The sequence below is a fragment of the Oryx dammah genome, unplaced genomic scaffold (genome assembly GCF_014754425.2).
Source record: "Oryx dammah isolate SB20612 unplaced genomic scaffold, SCBI_Odam_1.1 HiC_scaffold_11056, whole genome shotgun sequence".
Classification (NCBI taxonomy): Eukaryota; Metazoa; Chordata; class Mammalia; order Artiodactyla; family Bovidae; genus Oryx; species Oryx dammah.
Window position 1 is genome coordinate 1522289 of NW_024080450.1, and position 18896 is coordinate 1541184.

Sequence of the window (18896 nt, forward strand, 5' to 3'; positions counted from 1 at the left end):
CGGATGCCATGATCTTCGTTTTCTGAATGTTGAGCTTTAAGCCAACTCTTTCCCTCTCCTCTTTCACTTTCATCAAGAGGCTGTTTAGTTCCTCCTCACTTTCTGCCATAAGGGTGGTGTTATCTGCATATCTGAGGTTATTGATATTTCTCCCAGCAATCTTGATTCCAGCTTGTGCTTCATCCAGCCCAGCATTTTGCGTGATGTACTCTAAATATAAGTTAAATAAGCAGCCATAGACAGTACATAAATGGATAAGCATGGCTGAGCTTCATCAGAACTTAACATTGAAATTTGAATTTAAGTTCTGTGTGTTGTGAAATATTTCTAATCCATTAAAAAATGTAAGAACAGTTCTTAGCTAGTGAATTGTAGAAAACAAGAGGTGGGTTGGACTTGGCACACAAGCTGTAGTTTGCTGACTCTTGTTCTGCAATCCAGGCCTTCTTGGATTCCTCTAGAACTCATGCCTTTACCACTGACTAGAGCTAGATAGGTCCTGGTGTAACCAAAGTTCTTCCTGATAATAATAGCACCTTATAATTTTTATGGTCCAATTATTTTGGGGATTTTCATATGCAGTATCTGATATGAACCTGACAATGCCTTATAAAGGTAGCAGTATTTAGCTCCTTTATATAGATGAAAGAATAAGTTTAGAAAGGACAAGTTATCAATTAGTAGAATTAGGAAGGAACTGGACTGTTAGAGAAATGAGACACAACAGTGTTACCAAGGAGTTTTTTTTTCCTAAATAAATCATGTTATGTATTTATTTATGGCTATGCTGGGTCTTCATTGCCAAACATCAGCTTTTCTCCAGTTGCAGTGAGTGGAGGCTACTCTCTAGGTGGGGTGTGGGCTTCTCACTGCAGTGGCTTCTCTCGTGGATCATAGTCTCTAGAGCTTGTGGGCTTCAGTAGCTGCTGTTCCCAGGCTCTAGAGCAAGGCTCAGTAGTTGGCACTTGGGCTTAGTTACTTTGTGACGTGGGATATTCCTGGACCAGAGATCAAACCCATATCTCCTGCATTGGCAGGTGAAAACTTTACCACTGAGCCTCCAATGAAGCCCCACCAATGAGTCTTTTTGGCTGTTCCACCCAGGTCTCACACAGACTCATTCACACATTAACTGTTTGTTTACTATTTTCAAAGGTCAGCGTGCCCACAGCTGGCTCTGGGCATAAACATACTTCAGAAACTGATGGTATATTCCAAATTGTCATTGTGACTGTACTAATTTTCAGCCAAACAAAACAACATATGGTCTTCCAGTTAATAACACATTCACACCTCTGGAGGAAAAATCACGAGAAGCCAAATTTTAATTCTAGCTTGTTGGTGAGTTGGGAATTTCGGGGTATCTTTATGACTAGTAAGGCATGGAGCACTCATCTCTATCTGCCAAATGCAGATCTGCCAAAGGGACCAGAATGTCCCACATATGGGTCCGGTCACCGTCTTCCTTGCATGATGTATATTTTTGCTTAAGATTCTTTTTAAGATTCTATAGAGACCATTCTTTATGAGTTATCACATTCTTCATGAAGGGTATAATGCATTTGATTATGATCATTTATTTTACTGTAAGTGAATAATTAGATTTGAAGTGTGATTAGCTTTATCTATATTGTGAAAATCCTTTATGAGCCTATATTTTACCATAAATGAGTAGATTAGACTTGAAAAGTGATTCATTTTGTCTAGATTATGAAAATCCTTTGAAATTTATACACATTGAATCGACCTTCCTAAATGGAAGCTACCAGTTACTGATTTTTTTCTGAGATGGGCCTTATTTCAGAATGACTAATTTCACTCACCTATCTTAGGTACAGTTAAAAACCCAGGCTTCTGAGAATTTCTCCAATGTATTTTCTATCACCTCGAAATGCTCTCACTTCAGTCCAGCCAAGAGCACTTAAACAAAAGCTAGTGAAAAGGATGGTAGTGTGAAATTAGTTTCAATTTCTGTCAGGCTGGTAGAAAAAGGTGGTGGTGATATCCCTCAGGAGAGATTACTTTCAGAGGATAGTTATATTGTATCCAGGTGGTAGGAACTATAATCAGAGTGGATTTAGGACTTTGATGCCCTTAGTTTCCCCCCTTATTCTAAATCTTAGGTAGGACTTCTCCCTTGATAATTTAGTGAAAGCACCCAGTGCAGTATGCCTCGAATAGGAAAACAGACATTTTAAAATATAATAACAAGAGATAATCGAGGCCTGGAGAGGAAACATAGCTTGTACAAGCTAACACATGGTCTCTGGTTTCTCTTTTCTTAAAAGTTAATCTTCAGTTAAAACCAGTACTTTCTCCATGTAGAAATGAAAACATTACAGATTAGATTATAGTCTCTTTCAACTAGCACTCTCAATCACCAACCTCTTCCCACTTCTCAGAGACAGCTGTTATCAGGTTTGTCCACATCCTTTTGGAAGAGCTTGGGCTCTCTCCATTGTCTTTGCCTCTAGAGGGTGGTTTTCATCTTTGACTCTCCCACACATTTCTATATAGCAGAAATACAAAAAGGAGGAAGACTGAATTGCCCAGACACAACCCTAGCTCAGTGTCAAAAGAGAGATAAGACGTATCTACACATGAATGGTCATGATAATAAGCTCTGTTTGTTAAAGGCACAGGCTGAGCATTCTTTGATCAATTCAGATGAATAACAAAGGCTTCCCTGGACTGAGTGGGACAAGGTTTCAAGTGTTTTTCAAGTAATTTAATCTACAGCTAAGAAAGGCAATGTCAAAGAATGCTCAAATTACTATACAATTGCACTCATCTCACATGCTAGCAAAGTAATGTTCAAAATTCTCCAAGCCAGGCTTCAACAGTATGTGAACCGTGAACTTCCAGATGTTCAAGCTGGATTTAGAAAAAGGCAGAGGAACCAGAGATCAAATTGCCAACATCCGCTGGATCATCGAAAAAGCAAGAGAGTTCCAGAGAAACATCTGTTTTACTGTCTATGCCAAAGTCTTTGACTGTGGACCACAACAAACTGCGGAAAATTTTTCAAGAGATCAGAATACCAGACCACCTCACCTGCCTCCTGAGAAATGTGTATGCATATCAAGAAGCAACAGTTAGAACTGGACATGGAACAACAGACTGGTTCCAAATCATGAAAGGAGTACATCAAGGCTGTATATTGTCACCCTGCTTATTTAATTTATATGCAGAATATATCATGAGAAATGCTGTACTGGATGAAGCATAAACTGGAATAAAGAGTGCCAGGAGAAATATCAATAACCTCAGATATACAGATGACACAACTCTTATGGCAGAAAGTGAAGAATTAAGAGCCTCTTGACGAAAGTGAAAGAGGAGAGTGAAAAAGTTGGCTTAAAACTCAACATTCAAAAAACTAAGATCATGGTCCCATCACTTCATGGCAAATAGATGGGGAAACAATGGAAACAGTGACAGATTTTATTTTGGGGGGCTCCAAAATCACTGCAGATGGTGACTGCAGCCATGAAATTAAAAGATGCTTGCTTCTTGGAAGAAAAACTATAACCAACCTAGACAGCATATTGAAAAGCAGAGATATTACTTTGCCAACAAGGTCCATCTAGTCAAAGCAATGGTTTTTCCAGTAGTCATGTATACATGTGAGAGTTGGACTGTAAAGAAAGCTAAGCGCCAAAGAATTGATGCTTTTGAACTGTGGTGTGTTGGAGAAGACTGGAGAGCCCCTTGGCCTGCAAGGAGATCCAACCAGTCCATCCTAAAGGAAACCAGTCCTGAGTATTTATTGGAAGGACTGATGCTGAAGCTGAAACTCCAATACTTTGGCCACCTGATGCGAAGAACTGACTCACTGGAAAAGACCCTGATGCTGGGCAAGATTGAAGGCAGGAGGAGAAGGGAAGAACAGAGGATGAAGATGGTTGGATGGCATCACTGACTCAATGGACATCAGTTTGAGTAAGCTCCGGGAGTTGGTGATGGACAGGGAAGCCTGGTGTGCTGCAGTCCATGGGGTTGCAAAGAGTTGAACACAAATGAGCAACTGAACTGAATTGAGTCTATTAGTAACTAACAAGTTAGTAATCAGCATAGTATCCTACGCAAATATCACTTTATGCTTAACTCCCTTTTCACCTTTATTAAACTTGTGGTGTCCATAAGGGTATATACAAGGTGTGAAAATGATTACTAGTATTTATTGAGGGATTGCGTGCATGTAAATCGCTTCAGTCTTGTCCAACTCTTACTACTCTGTGCCGAAGTGGTACTTCATGTAATCTCATTTAATTTCATAAGCAGGTGAACTGTTGTCACAAAGTAATGCTGGAATTGCGGTGAGGCCTGCTGGGCTCCAAATTCTGTGTGTCTAACCAGTTTCGGATATGCCTGTGAGGATCCAATAGGCCAGCAAAAGAGAAAAGACTAAAAACCACTGTGCCAGAATTATGACCCACTATCTTCTCTACAAGACCTTTTAGAACTAACACCCCCCAAAAGATGTCCTTTTCATTATAGGGGACTGGAATGCAAAAGTAGGAAGTCAAGAAACACCTGGAGTAACAGGCAAATTTGGCCTTGGAATACGGAATGAAGCAGGGCAAAGGCTAATAGAGTTTTGCCAAGAGAACGCACTGGTCACAGCAAACACCCTTTGCCAACAACACAAGAGAAGAGTCTGCAAATGGACATCACCAGATGGTCAACACCGAAATCAGACTGATTATATTCTTTGCAGCCAAAGATGGAGAAGCTCTATACAGTCAGCAAAAACAAGACTGGGAGGTGACTGTGGCTCAGATCATGAGCTCCTTATTGCCAAATTCAGACTTAAATTGAAGAAAGTAGGGAAAACCACTAGACCATTCAGGTATGACCTAAATCAAATCCCTTATGATTATACAGTGGAAATGAGAAATAGATTTAAGGAACTAGATCTGATAGACAGAGTGCCTGATGAACTATGGATGGAGGTTTGTGACATTGTACAGGACACAGGGATCAAGACCATACCCATGGAAAAGAAATGCAAAAAAGCAAAATGGCTGTCTGGGAAGGCCTTACAAATAGGTGTGAAAAGAAGAGAAGCAAAAAGCAAAGGAGAAAAGGAAAGATATAAGCACCTGAATGCAGAGTTCCAAAGAATAGCAAGGAGAGATAAGAAAGCCTTCCTCAGTGATCAATGCAAAGAAATAGAGGAAAACAACAGAATGGGAAAGACTGGAGATCTCTTCAAGAAAATTAGAAATACCAAGGGAACATTTCATGCAAAGATGGGCTCGATAAAGGACAGAAATGGTATGGACCTAACAGAAGCAGAAGATATTAAGAAGAGGTGGCAAGAATACACAGAACTGTACAAAAAAGATCTTCACGACCCAGATAACCACAATGGTGTGATCACTCACCTAGAGCCAGACTTCCAGGAATGTGAAGTGAAGTGGGCCTTAGAAAGCATCACTACGAACAAAGCTAGTGGAGGTGATGGAATTCCAGTTGAGCTCTTTCAAATCCTGAAAGATGATGCTGTGAAAGTGCTGCACTCAATATGCCAGCAAATTTGGAAAACTCAGCAGTGGCCACAGGACTGGAAAAGCTCAGTTTTTATTCCAATCCCAAAGAAAGGCAATGCCAAAAATGCTCAAACTACCACACAATTGCACTCATCTCACATGCTAATAAAGTAATGCTCAAAACTCTCCAAGCCAGGCTTCAGCAATACGTGAACCGTGAACTTCCAGATGTTCAAGCTGGTTTTAGAAAAGGCAGAGGAACCAGAGATCAAATTGCCAACATCCGCTGGATCATGGAAAAAGCAAGAGAGTTCCAGAAAAACATCTATTTCTGCTTTATTGACTATGCCAAAGCCTTTGACTGTGTGGATCACAAGAAACTGTGGAAAATTCTGAAAGAGATGGGAATACCAGACCACCTGACCTGCCTCTTGAGAAGCCTATATGGAGGTCAGGAAGCAATGTTAGAACTGGACATGGAACAACAGTCTGGTTCCAAATAGGAAAAGGAGTACGTCAAGGCTGTATATTGTCACCCTGCTTATTTAACTTATATACAGAGTACATCATGAGAAACACTGGGCTGGAAGAAACACAAGCTGGAATCAAGATTGCTGGGAGAAATATCAATAACCTCAGATATGCAGATGACACCACCCTTATGGCAGAAAGTGAGGAGGAGCTAAAAAGCCTCTTGATGAAAGTGAAAGAGGAGAGCAAAAAAGTTGGCTTAAAGCTCAACATTCAGAAAACGAAGATCATGTCATCTGATCCCATCACTTCATGGGAAATAGATGGGGAAACAGTGGAAACAGTGTCAGACTTTATTTTGGGGGGCTCCAAAATCACTGCAGATGGTGACTGCAGCCATGAAATTAAAAGATGCTTACTCCTTGGAAGGAAAGTTATGACCAACCTAGATAGCATATTCAAAAGCAGAGACATTACTTTGCCGACAAATTCCGTCTAGTCAAGGCTATGGTTTTTCCAGTGGTCATGTATGGATGTGAGAGTTGGACTGTGAAGAAAGCTGAGCGCTGAAGAATTGATGCATTTGAACTGTGGTGTTGGAGAAGACTTCTGAGAGTCTCTTGGACTGCAAGGAGATCCAACCAGTCCATTCTGAAGTAGATCAGTCCTGGGTTTTCTTTGGAAGGAATGATGCTAAAGCTGAAGCTCCAGTACTGTGGCCACCTCAGGCGAAGAGCTGACTCATTGGAAAAGACTCTGATGCTGGGAGGGATTAGGGGCAGGAGGAGAAGGGGACGACAGAGGATGAGATGGCTGGATGGCATCACTGACTCGATGGACGTGAGTTTGAGTGAACTCTGGGAGTTGGTGATGGACAGGGAGGCCTGGCGTGCTGCGATTCATGGGGTCGGAAAGAGTCCGACACGACTGAGCGACTGTACTGACTTACTGATCTTCTTTACGCTTAATTAGTGGAGTTAAAACAGGTGAGGTCATTTTGAGAGGCGGGTTATTCATTGTTTGGAGATAGAAAACTTGGATTTGGGTCAGTGCAGCTGGCAAACTGAATACTCTTAAAACCCGGACAATTCCTGCCTGAAAGGGTTGATTCTGACTTAATAAAAGAAGTTGCATGACGACCGACAAGAGTAGGCTTTTCAACAAATGCTAGTCTTTTCGGGCAGAAGAGGCTTGGGAATGCAGAATTCAAGCCCGCATTGAACAGGACAGAACCTGCGAGGTCCGCCCGCCCCATGGAGGTGCTTCCTGAATCCCGCCCAGCGGCTACCTTTGCGAGCCGTTGGCGTTTTCCCGCGCAGGGGGGCGGGGCGGGGCGGAGCGCGAGCCCGGGAACATGTTCGCAGAACCCCACGCCTGGCCGGAACTACATCTCCCAGGAGGAGGGACGCTCAGCCACCTGGCAGGCGGCGCCCGCTGTTATCAGTCTCAGGTGGTAGCCGTGTCAACTTTTCGCCTCGGCCTTCCCTCGGACCGAAGTCACAGGGGCACCATCTAACGAACCAGGGAGGGAAAGGATGTGGTGGTGGGTGCCTTTGCTGTACAGCAGTTTGGGAGTCGTAGTCCCCTCGCACAAGGTTTGGGAGGCTGGGTTTCTCTTGAGTGGTCGGACCACATCACGTGATGATGGAAAGGCGGCTGTAGGCAGGGGAGCGACCTGTGGTGCCTTGTGAGGTCATCACACAGCGACGACGAGCTCTTCTTGGGCATCCTCGACGCGGTGGGTAGTACGTCTCTGAGAACTCCGAGTTCGAGAAACTCCATAAAATCTCCCTCGTTGGCTCCATCTGCGTGCCTTCCCCTGACCCGCAGCTATTGGCCTCTCGGGGTGGGAGTTGGGGGGTGGCTACAGGAAACAGCGCGCTGTGTAGGCGGGCTGATGAGCCGTGCGACGAGCTACGTGTGTTGGCTCCTCCTTCGGCCGTGATGCGTAGTCACGTGACGGGCCGGCCCGCCTCTGCCGCCGCCGCCGCTTTGTAAGAGGCACATTGGCAGGTAACGAGCGGCGGCGGCGGCGGTGGGTCCCGAGTCCAGCGAGAGCAGCAGCGGTAATTGGCACCTTCTCTCTCTCCTTCCCCGTTCCAGCTCCTTAAGCGCTACAGCTTCCGCTTAGTAGACCAGGGTTCAGGTCTTTTTTCCTCCAGAGCCCTTCCTGCTGCCCCAGCGTCCACCCTGAGGTCGGGCCGAGCTTCCCTCGCCGGTTTCTTGCGTCCTCAGTTTGCCCAGGCCTGGGTGCTGTCCTTCCTCTCCACCGCAGGTTGTCCGGCGCTCGTTTCTGCCTACCCCTTCCTCGTCAGTCCAGCCCCACCCAGCCCCAGGGGGCGCCTACCCCTCCCCCCTTAGGGTTTCTGTCCTGGAGGGTGTGGTTTTTCTCTCCCACCGTTGTCCCTTCCTGCCTGTCCGCTCGAGCTCCCGCGCCACGCTGTCAGTGACCACCTTTCCGCGTTCACGCCTGTCGCTAGTCTTGGAACTGGACATCTCAGAGCCCAACTTCTGCACTCTCTAGGCTTTCCCGGCAGCCCGGAGGCGTAGTTCAGTTCTACTTCTCCTCCTCATTCTGGAAGGCTTTGGTGCCACACTCTTGGGATTCAGTTTTCCTCTTCGGTCCTAGTTCCCGTAGGCTGGCTGTGTCACGGTTGTTCTTTAGTGTAGGTTTGAGAGGGGTTTTGTCAACTAAAACGCGCTCTTTTATTTTATTCCAAATGTTATTCTTTTCATTGGTGCATTGCATCTCAGTTTTCTTTGCTGCTGAATCACTTTTCCCACTCGGCATTCCCACCTTTTCCCCTGGGTTTTCAATCTAATTAGTTGTCCAGGTACTATCACTGTTTTCACCACTCTGGTCTCTTCCTTGTTATCTCTAGGAGTTAGCTGATTCCATCATCATTCCTTTTATTTCCTGTTTGACCTAATCCTGTAGTTTACTTCCACCTCTGTTGGATATTGTTTCTGCGTGTATTCAAGGTGTCTCAGCCAGTATTTAGGCTTGTTCTACCCTTGTGTGCCGTAACAATTGAGAACTTTTTTGTGTGTGTGGTCTTCAACATTTTATTTTTTATTTTTTGATGGCCCTTATCAGTTCGCTTTATTTTACTTTACAATACTGTATTGGTTTTGCCATACATCAGCATGAATCTGCCACGGGTGTACATGAGTTCCCAATCCTGAACCCCCCTCCCACATCCCTCCCCATACCATCTCTCTGGGTCATCCCAATGCACCAGCCCCAAGCATCCTGTATCCTGCATCGAACCTAGACAGGCGATTCGTTTCTTACATGATATTATACATGTTTCAATGCCATTCTCTCAAATCATCCCACCCTCTCCCTCTCCCACAGAGTCCAAAAGTCTGTTCTATCAATTGAGAACTTTTAAAGGTCTCCACAGGGTACCTAAAGATCATCTTTTATTTGAAAGGCATATAATTCACTTTTTGAGTGAGCCCAATTTCTTTATATTTTCTCTTTGATTATGATAGTATTTTTAAAATCAAAAGTGTGTCAGTAATTAGTGTGTTCCTCACTTTTCCGCTATGAGTTGTACATTCATAATTTTTAGTTGTAGTTTAGTTTGTCTAATAAAAGTGGAAGGAAGGTGAATATAATCCTAAGGATTGAGTGACTCTTGGAGTGGGATCTGTCTGTCTCAGGAAAGGGAATAAATTCACTTGCTGGAGATGAAGGGTCTTCCCTTACCCCAGCATCTCTTACTTGCAGAGCCCTTGGCTAGGACTGCCCTCTCATTGCGGTGGCTTATCCAGGCAAAAGTGATTAGTTTCTCCTACACTACTTTTCTGCTTGCTTCCAGTATGTTCCTCCTGAGTTTGTCTCCTTAAGGCTAGTTCACATGTGTGGTGAGATTTTTTTTCCTCCACTCCTGTCCTTGTTGCCCACAGCTCTTGATTTCCTCCGTCTGCTTCCTTGTTTCTGATCTTCAGTAATTAAGAAAACGATTGAAAGAAGGGAGGTTTTTGTTATGATTGAAATATGACTGGAAGTGGTGGCATGGGAATGAGGCCATGGGAAAGGCTTGTGGTAATTGCCCCTCCTGCCTATTTCCTGCTGCTCTGGTTTCCTCTGGCCTCTCTCTTTATATGTGGGGTGGACCAGCTCTAAGAGAGAGCTGCCTTTAGAACTGGGCTAGAACAGCGGTAACACCTCTGCTTCCCTTTCCTGATAACTGGTCAGCCTGTGCAGTGCTCACCAGTGGTGTCTCTTGGTATTAACCTGAGTGACTTTTATTGTTTGGTGAGAAATGGTAGGAGAACCAGGAGGAGGATGGGTTTATTTCAGGATTTGTGTTTTGACAGAAACTGGTTGCCATCTCTGTTCCCATGAGTATAAACTGCATATAGAGAGTATAAACCAGTCCTGAAGGTTTGAACTGGTCTGAGGTGAAGTCTGTACTTTCGAAGTGTTGATTCCCCAGTCCTCTTTAAAAATGAAAACTTACTACTGTTAAGGTTTTGTTGTCGTAAGAAACTTTTTGTGGGGTGTGTGTGTAAGTGCATTATAAAGGATTAATGTCTGCTTAGAAGTGGTCTGCATGAATTCACAGGTTGTGAAGTTCCTTTGTTTTTATTATTTTTTAAAATTTATTTTATTTATTTGGTTTTGATGGGTCTTTATTGCTGCGTGAGAGCTTTCTCTAGTTGGGGTGAGCGGTGGCTTCTCTTGTTGTGGAGCACAGGCTCTAGGGTGTACAGGCTTTGATAGTACTGGCACTCGGGCTTAGTTGCTCTGTGGCATGCAGGATCAAACCTGATCCAGGGATCACACTTGTGTCCCCTGCATTGACAGTCAGATTCTTAACCACTGACCAATAGGGAAGTCCTCCTTTGATTTTAAACAAACCTATCTTTTATTTCTTCTTATGAGGCAGCTATAAGTCAGCAATGATCAGTTAGCTCTTAGTTGTTAACCTGAGTATATGCAGTGTCCTTGAAAAGCCAAGTAGTATGGCACAGGTGGTGTTTGACTAGTGAGAAGGTGGATCTCTGATAGAGCTTAGAAACCGTTGTTTTCTATTTTTTCTTTTCCCCAAAAGAGTGGGAATATAACTTGAAGTAAGGTGAAGAGAGAGAATATCACCTTAGAAACCTGTGGTAGGTTTTGAAATATTTTTGACCCAATTATTGAGAATCCCTTGGGCTGCAGGGAGATCCAGCCCTTCAATTTTAAAGTAAATCAGTCCTGAATATTAATTGGAAGGACTGATGCTGAAACTCAAGCTCCAATACTTTGGCTGCCTTATGCGAAGGACTGACTCATTGGAAAAGCCCCTGATGCTGGGAAAGATTGAAGGAGGGAGGAGAAGGGGACAACAGAGGATGAGATGGCTGGATGGCATCACCGACTCAAGGGACGTGAGTTTGAGCAAGCTTGCTGATGGACAGGGAAGCCTGGTGTGCTGCAGTCCGTGGGGTCGCAGAGTCGGACATGACTGAGCCACTAAACTGAACTGAACAAGTGGACTCCTTTTTTTAAGTCCAAGAATCAAATTAGTTGGTTTTGTTTTGACAATTACAATGTCAACTATGTATGCTGAAATTTCCAACTTTTAAAAATTTTATTTTTTTGGCCACGTTGAGTGGCGTGTGGGATCTTAAGTTTCTCCACCAGGGATTGAACCCATGCCCGCTAGAGTGGAAGTGCAGAGTCGTAATCATTGGACTGTCAGGGAAGTCCCTTTCCTACTCTCTTTATTTTCTTGACAGTGTTTCTCTCAAAGATGCTTGTTCTATACTTTTTAAAGAAAGTTATTTTAGTTTTGAAATTTCTTGGCCTAGGTTTTGAAGAGCAGGCTTGTGAAATTCTGGCTGACATAGCATGTGTATTATAGTGTATTTCGGTTTTCAGAAAACTCATTTTCATACTGGGGTTATGAGCTCAATTAAATTGAAACCCAGTTCACTGTTTGGAATTAATTTTTGAAATGAGGCTTGGACCAAGGAGTAGGTGTTTCATTTAAGACTAGGCAGTGTTCTACTTTTAAACGGTGTTAGCAATGTGGCATTGGCACCCCACCCCAGTCCTCTTGCCTGGAAAATCCCATGGACGGAGGAGCCTGGTGGGCTGCAGTCCATGGGGTCACGAAGAGTCAGACACAACTGAGCGACTTCACTTTTCACTTTTCACTTTCATGCATTGGAGAAGGAAATGGCAACCCACTCCAGTGTTCTTGCCTGGAGAATCCCAGGGACGGGGGAGCTTGGTGGTCTGCCGTCTATGGGATCGCACAGAGTCGGACTTGACTGAAGTGACTTAGCAGCAGCAGCAGCAATGTGTTGCTTGTTTTTTTTTCATTTGGAACTCTAAAAATAATAGAACGTATGTTTGATTAGATTAAACTTTATTTTCAAGGATTTGTAGAGGAGAGAATTTTATTTGGATTTAGACTTGTTGCTATACCTTCATTTCTTTTGTTATTAACTTTTTACGTGAGTTGTCTCATAGTAGCTTACTTATTTAAAGTTATACTATACATACATAATCCACTAATACTTTATTTATATGTCCACGTCATGATATCTGGGATGTTAGTTCCCTGACCAGGGACCAAACCCATGCCTTCTGCATTGGAATTGTGGAGTCCTAACCACTGGACTGCCAGGGAGTTCCCCTAATACTTTAATGCTTTGCTCTTTACTCAGAATTTTTTACATGTCACGAAAGAAAGAAAGGAAAGAAAGAGAAGTTGCCTAGTTGTATCTGACTCTTTGCGAACCCATGGACTGTAGCTGACTAGGCCCCTCCATTCATGGGATTTTCCAGACAAGAATATTGGAGTGGGTTGCCATGTCTCAGTCCTCTCATCAAATCAGTTCTAGGTATACCTATGGAGACTTTTAGAAGCTCAGCGTTCCTTTTTGCTATTAATGTCTTTCTCCTTCTTTGTCTTCTTGAATTCTTTCCATTCCTGTCCTTCTGTTTTCCTCTTCTTTCTCTCTTTCCCTTGTTTTCTCTTTCTTTTTTGCCTTCTGTTCCTTCAGCCACATACAAAAATACTCTACATGCAAGTCTCAACTGAGGAAGTTGTATTCCTTCTAACTCTGTTTGCCACCATAAGCAGATGAAAACTTGAAATATCTTTGCAGTCTCACGGGCTTGGGGAAGGTGTATAGTGCTGTCTGTATTGTACATGTCTACTCAGCTGGAATGTGTGCTGTTTGGAAGGTGGGATTTTTCATTTGATAATAATGTTTGTTGTCAGATCATAAACAAGAGAATAAGTGGGCTTAAAAAATACAAATTTAACTGAAATAAGGTCTAGGGAAAAAGTAACTGTCTTTAGGATTTATTGACAAGCCTAACTTGTTTCCTAGACCAAACCAGTTCTTCGCCCTCTCTTTTTTCAAGTTAATTTACAAATTTCCATTTTAAGATTGGTTTTTGGGTCAGCCTGGCTGGGACTGTTTTACGTAAGAAAATGCATTTTAGAAAATTTGAAAAAAAAAAAAAGTGGTTTATCATTGTTTAACATTTTAGTATAAATCTTTTTTCTTTTTTCCCTAGATAAAGTGTACACTTTGAAAAGAATGAGCTCACACCTTGCATACTTTTTTTTAAATTGAAAAATATAAACTACATGCCAAAGAAGGTATATGAAGTAGGAAAAAACATGGAGTTTTCAAAACCAAAAATAAAATGACCAACCAAGAAATGGAACATTAATGCCACCTTAAACTCCCTTGTGTATTCCATCTCCTAAGTTACCTTTTCCCTGGGGGGTTACCATTACCCTATTATTTTGGTCTTACTATTTTTAAGAATAATTTTTACTTGATATGTATCCATAAATTATATATAGTTTAGTATTGCCCATTTTCAGTCTTGATCTAAATGGGATTGTGTGATTCTCCGGATACTTTACGTGTTTTAGATTCATCCATTTGATTCTCCTCCATCATTTTCAGTAGTATGTTACTCCATTGTAAGGATATGGCACATCTTATTCTATTGTGATGAATGTTGGTCTCATTTCCAAGTTTTTTTTTTTTTCTGATTACAAATTATTCTCCTTGTGAACATTTGCACCTCACCTCAAAATGAGTAAACTAGTTTGCTGAGATTGTATGACTGATAGTGGAATTTTGGGGTTGTGTGTAGGGTATGTGTAACTTTACCAGGTAATCCCAAATTATTAGCATTGTTTTGGTCACTAAGCTTGACCCTTTGTGACCCCATGTGGCTCCTCTGTCCTTGGGATTTGCCAGGTAGGAATACAGGAGTGAGTTGCCATTTCCTTATCCAGGGGTCTTTCTAACCCGGGGATCGAATCTGGTACATTACAGGTGGATCTTTTGTTTTTTAAGGGGAAATTAAAAAATTTTTTTTAATTTGTTCATTTTTGACTGTGCTTGGTCTTTGTTGCTCTGCACAAGCTTTCTCTAGTTGTGGTGCGTGGGCTTTTCATTGCAGTGGCTTCTCTTGTGGAGCACAGGCTCTAGGGCTTTTGGGTTTTAGTAGTTGTGGCCCTTGGGCTAAGTAGTTGCAGTTACTGGTCTCTGGAACACAGGCTCCAGTAGTTGTGGCACATGGGCCTAGTTGCTCCAGGGCATGTGGAATCTTCCTGGATCAGGGATCAAACCTGTGTCTCCTGCATCTCTTTACCATTGAGCCATCTGGGAAGCCCATAGTGTTATACAGTCATTCTTAACTAGGCTCCTCATTTGAACCACTGTGTGCTGGGCTTAGTCCATGGACTGTAGCCCACCAGACTCCTCTGTCCATGGGATTCTCCAGACAGGAATACTGGAGTGGGTTGCCATACCCTCCTCCAGGGGATCTTCCCAACCCAGGGGTTGAACCCAGGTCTCCGGCATTCCAGGTGGATTCTTTACCATCTGAGCCACCATTTGAACCACAGAACATAGAAAGTTACTATTTCCTCAGTTCTCTTGAGGATGTTACATAGCTAGTCTCATTCTAGATACCTATAGGAAAATATAATTCGTACATACAATGGATATGTTTGACACTGGAATTAAAGACTGAATTGGTGAGAGCACTACATTCTTGCTAACATTTGGTATTGCTTTAATTTTTTGTTTTAGCCAATTCTAGTGGGATGTTTTAGATAGATCTTTTATGAACAACACACAGCTGGATTTTGCTTTGTTACTGCAACCTGCCAACTTCTCTTTTAAAAACTGGAGCATGGAGACCATTCATGTTTATGGTAATTATGAATGTTTCAGGTACATTTCTGCCATATCATCCTGTACTTGTCTTTATTGTTTTTCTTTCCTTTTTGCAGTTTTGATTTTTTTTGTTTGGCTTCCGCCAATTTAAAGACATTTTTCAAATTTATAAAACCTGAAAGTATACTGTATACCTTTGAACTAGAGTTACTACTTAATGTTCACATTGACTTTTTTTCTGTATATACTCCATGCGTTATCTTTTGAGTCTAAATGATTTGAAAGTAAAATGCAAATATATTGACAATTATGCCTAAATGTTTTCTTAGCAAGTGTTTCTTCACAATAAAAACTTCTCATAAATAGCCACAATAACAGCTTTACACCTAGGAAAGGGAATGCTTATTTAAAATATAATGTATAATGTCAACAAAATTTGACATACACATTCAGATTTTCCCAACTGTTCATAAAATATCTTTTATAACCTCCCTATTCAATCAGGGTTTCTGTTTCTTTTTACCCTATTTAGTTATTGTCACTGAAGTATACTACTGAATAGTAATCCATTTCTTAAGTGATTATTTTCTCAATTATTTATCACATGTAACTGGCAGTCAGAAAGTCATCTGATAAGCAAGAGTTAACTATTGCTGTTACTTGTTCAGTCGCTAAGTCCTGTCTGACTCTTTGTGACCCTATGGACTGCAGCACGCAGGATTCTCTGTCCTTCACTGTGTCCCTGAGTTTGCTCAAACTCGTGTCCATTGAGTCAGTGATACCTTAATCCAGCCATCTTATCCTCTGGTGCCCCCTTCTCCTCTTGTTGTCGGTTTTTCCCAGCATCAGGATATTCTCTAATGAGTCAGCTCTGCATCAAGTGGCTAAAGTATTGGAGCTTCAGCATCAGTCCTTTCAGTGAATATTCATTCAGGGTTGATTTCCTTTAGGACTGACTGGTTTGATCTTGCAGCCCAAGGGACTCTCAAGAGTCTTCTCCAGCACCACAGTTCAAAAGCATCAATTCTCTGGTGCTCAGCCTTCTTTATGGTTTAACTTTCATGTCCATACATGACTATTGGAAAAACCATATCTTTGACACTGTTACTTAGTTAAGATAATTCTTGTAAATGTTAAGTAAATTTCACTTTCTTGGACTCTTGGAAGTCTCAAAGTATATCCTGTTACTCCTTTGCCCACCCCAAGTTTTGAAACACTGATTAAAGTTCCCTTTTTAATGTGTGAAAATGAAGCCAAACTATTATATTTATAAAAACTTTTAGACATTATATTCTCATGACAATTCTCTGGAATGTTCAGAATGTAGGTTAATCCAGATTAGGTCTGAATAACAGTTTTTTGATGTTACTGGTATATGCTATTGTACAGGAATTCAGTTGAACAAACATGTACTGCTGCTACTTGTTGGCAGTTGTTAGATTCTAGGGATATAGGTGAGTAATGCACTGTCCGTGTTTTTTTGGTGCTTAATTCCAGTGGGAAGACAGTGCAGTTAGGAATCAGGATGCTGTTGGGAGTGACAGAGAAACACACTGTCAGCTGATTCCAGGTATTGGCCATACTTCCTTGAAGTATTAGGAGTTTGAGCCTTACTTCTCCTGGGTTCTTCCCAAATTCCTGAAGTTACCCTTGTTTCTTTTGTTAAAACATTTTGAATTTCATCATAACGAAGTTTTATTGGAATTTGGTGTTATTTGGGTTACCATATTATTGTATCTTTTGTTTGGCCTTGACTTGGTAGTTTCTCTTAAGAGTTAGTTATTCTTAATGTAAGTTAGTTATTCTTAATGTAAGAGAAAGTTATTCTTAATGTAAGTTAGTAGCTTTCAACATTTTTTTGGTAAGTGTTTTATTGGAACTTATTGGATGTTTCAACATTTCTCCTCCAATGAAGATCTCATTTTATTTTGATGAGAAATTTCCTGTAATATCAGTTACTTAGTGAAATGCTTTTTTGAATTGTTGAAGATCAGATGACCTCTTAAAAAAATTCTTAGCTTAGGTACTTCACCTTATTTAGTACCCTTTTAATTCCTTGTGATTGGGAGTGCTAAGGTAATGGTGGAAAAAATACCCCTGTACAGAACATTCCAGGTAGTGGTAACAGGAATAAAATTCTTGTTAGCTAGAGGAAGCCATTTACTATTTTAATCAAAGAACTTTCAACTTTCTTTTTTTTAAAGGCAGTTTGAGCTGTTTAATTGTTCTAGTGCCTGGAGAATCCCATGGATGGAGGAGCCTGGTGGGCTGCAGTCCATGGGGTCGCTGAGAGTTGAAGACGACTCAGTGACTTCACTTTCACTTTACACTTTCGTGCATTGGAGAAGGAAATGGCAACCCACTCCAGTGTTCTTGCCTGGAGAATCCCAGGGACGGGGGAGCCTGGGGGGCTGCTGTCTATGGGGTCGCACAGAGTCGGACACGACTGAAGCGACTTAGCAGCAGTAGTGATTATCTCACTTTACCAAAAGATCCCAGCTGTAATGGGATGTAGCTGGTATACCCTGAACCAATTTATATACTCTGGTCTAGATATCTGTGGGACAAAGAAATGACCAGGGTCACAAAGGATTTTGTTGCAGTGACTTTTGGCCTGTAGTGATAGTTGTACAGCTTCATAAATACTAAAAATCACTGAGTTTTACACTTAAGAAGGGTGTACCTCAGTAAAATTATTTAAATTGTTTGAATAAATCGACAATATTTTGAAACAGACTTAACAAAGAAAGTGGTCAGTGTACCTTAATCCTATAGTTGCTACCAGTTATGATCTAGTTTAACCATTTGAGTGAGGTACATTATCTTGTGTGGTGTTCCTTACAGACTTGAGAAAGAATAAAATGCTCAAGGTTACTTAATCTAGTAATTTGTGCAACTTCCAAGCCTGTACTCCTAATCATAATACTATACTACTTTATCTATCTGAAATACTTCTGTCAGGAGTACAGCCAAGTGTTAGCTGATAAGTCAAACAATGTCCACATTTGTGGTACGTAAGGCTGGGGTTTTGTAATGGATGGGGAATGAGGAAAGAATATATGCAGGTGGGGCCCTTGAACTCCTGTGCCTAGTTCCTCTAGACCCATTTCACTTTATCTGCTTTATGTGTTAGGATTTAGTCACTGGTTTGGTTGGACTTGGTTTCTGTGGTTTAAAAACAAAGCAACACACTTGCCTTTGCTTGAGTTTTCCAATCTGATTTTACTAGCTGTTCTCATCAGCAGAATGAGTTGGTCTGTAAGCTCTGCCAGTTTAGGTGCGTCCTTTGAGGAAGGTGAGGCACACAGCGCTGAGAAGTGGCTGTTGATAGCACACTAGCACATCCTATGAAGAATGACCGAAGACTGTAAAAATTATGCTTAAGAACTCAAGCTGCTGTTAAGTAGGGGTGTTTAAGTATATTGTTAAGAAACAGTAAAATAATCATAGTTATTATGGACATCAAGTAAAGACTAATCGCTGTTTCAAATGGAGATATATTCAGTATGCTGTTGAGAAAATATGTCTTATGGAGGGTTGATGCAAAAAGCAAAATAGGAACTTCCGTAGTGGTCCATTGGCTAAGACTCCATGCTCCCAATTCAGGGGGCCTGGGTTCGATCCCTGGTCAGGAAACTAGATCCCACATGCTGCATCTAAGATCCAGTGCAGCCAAAACAAAACAAAACCAGGTGCAGTTTGTAAGAATGACAAGGCCGATTTGACCAAAGTGTAGGGATCAGAGTGGAATAAAGACCTTGTATTTGT

The 18896-nt window shown here is 41.8% G+C and overlaps 1 protein-coding gene across 5 annotated transcripts in view; it reads left to right on the top strand.

Annotated features, from left to right (window-relative positions):
• The first annotated feature begins 7653 nt into the window (after nucleotides 1-7653).
• Nucleotides 7654-18896, top strand: part of LOC120860328 (ubiquitin-associated protein 2) — a 113923-nt gene continuing 102680 nt past the window's right edge. For 3 of the 5 annotated variants that reach the window (XR_005720298.1, XM_040236125.1, XM_040236127.1), the window contains exon 1: nucleotides 7923-8032. The gene's annotated coding sequence lies outside the window, so the exon portion shown is untranslated. Of the gene's footprint in view, nucleotides 7705-7922; nucleotides 8033-18896 lie in introns of those variants that run through there. The other 2 variants (XM_040236126.1, XM_040236128.1) reach the window with 2 other exon arrangements.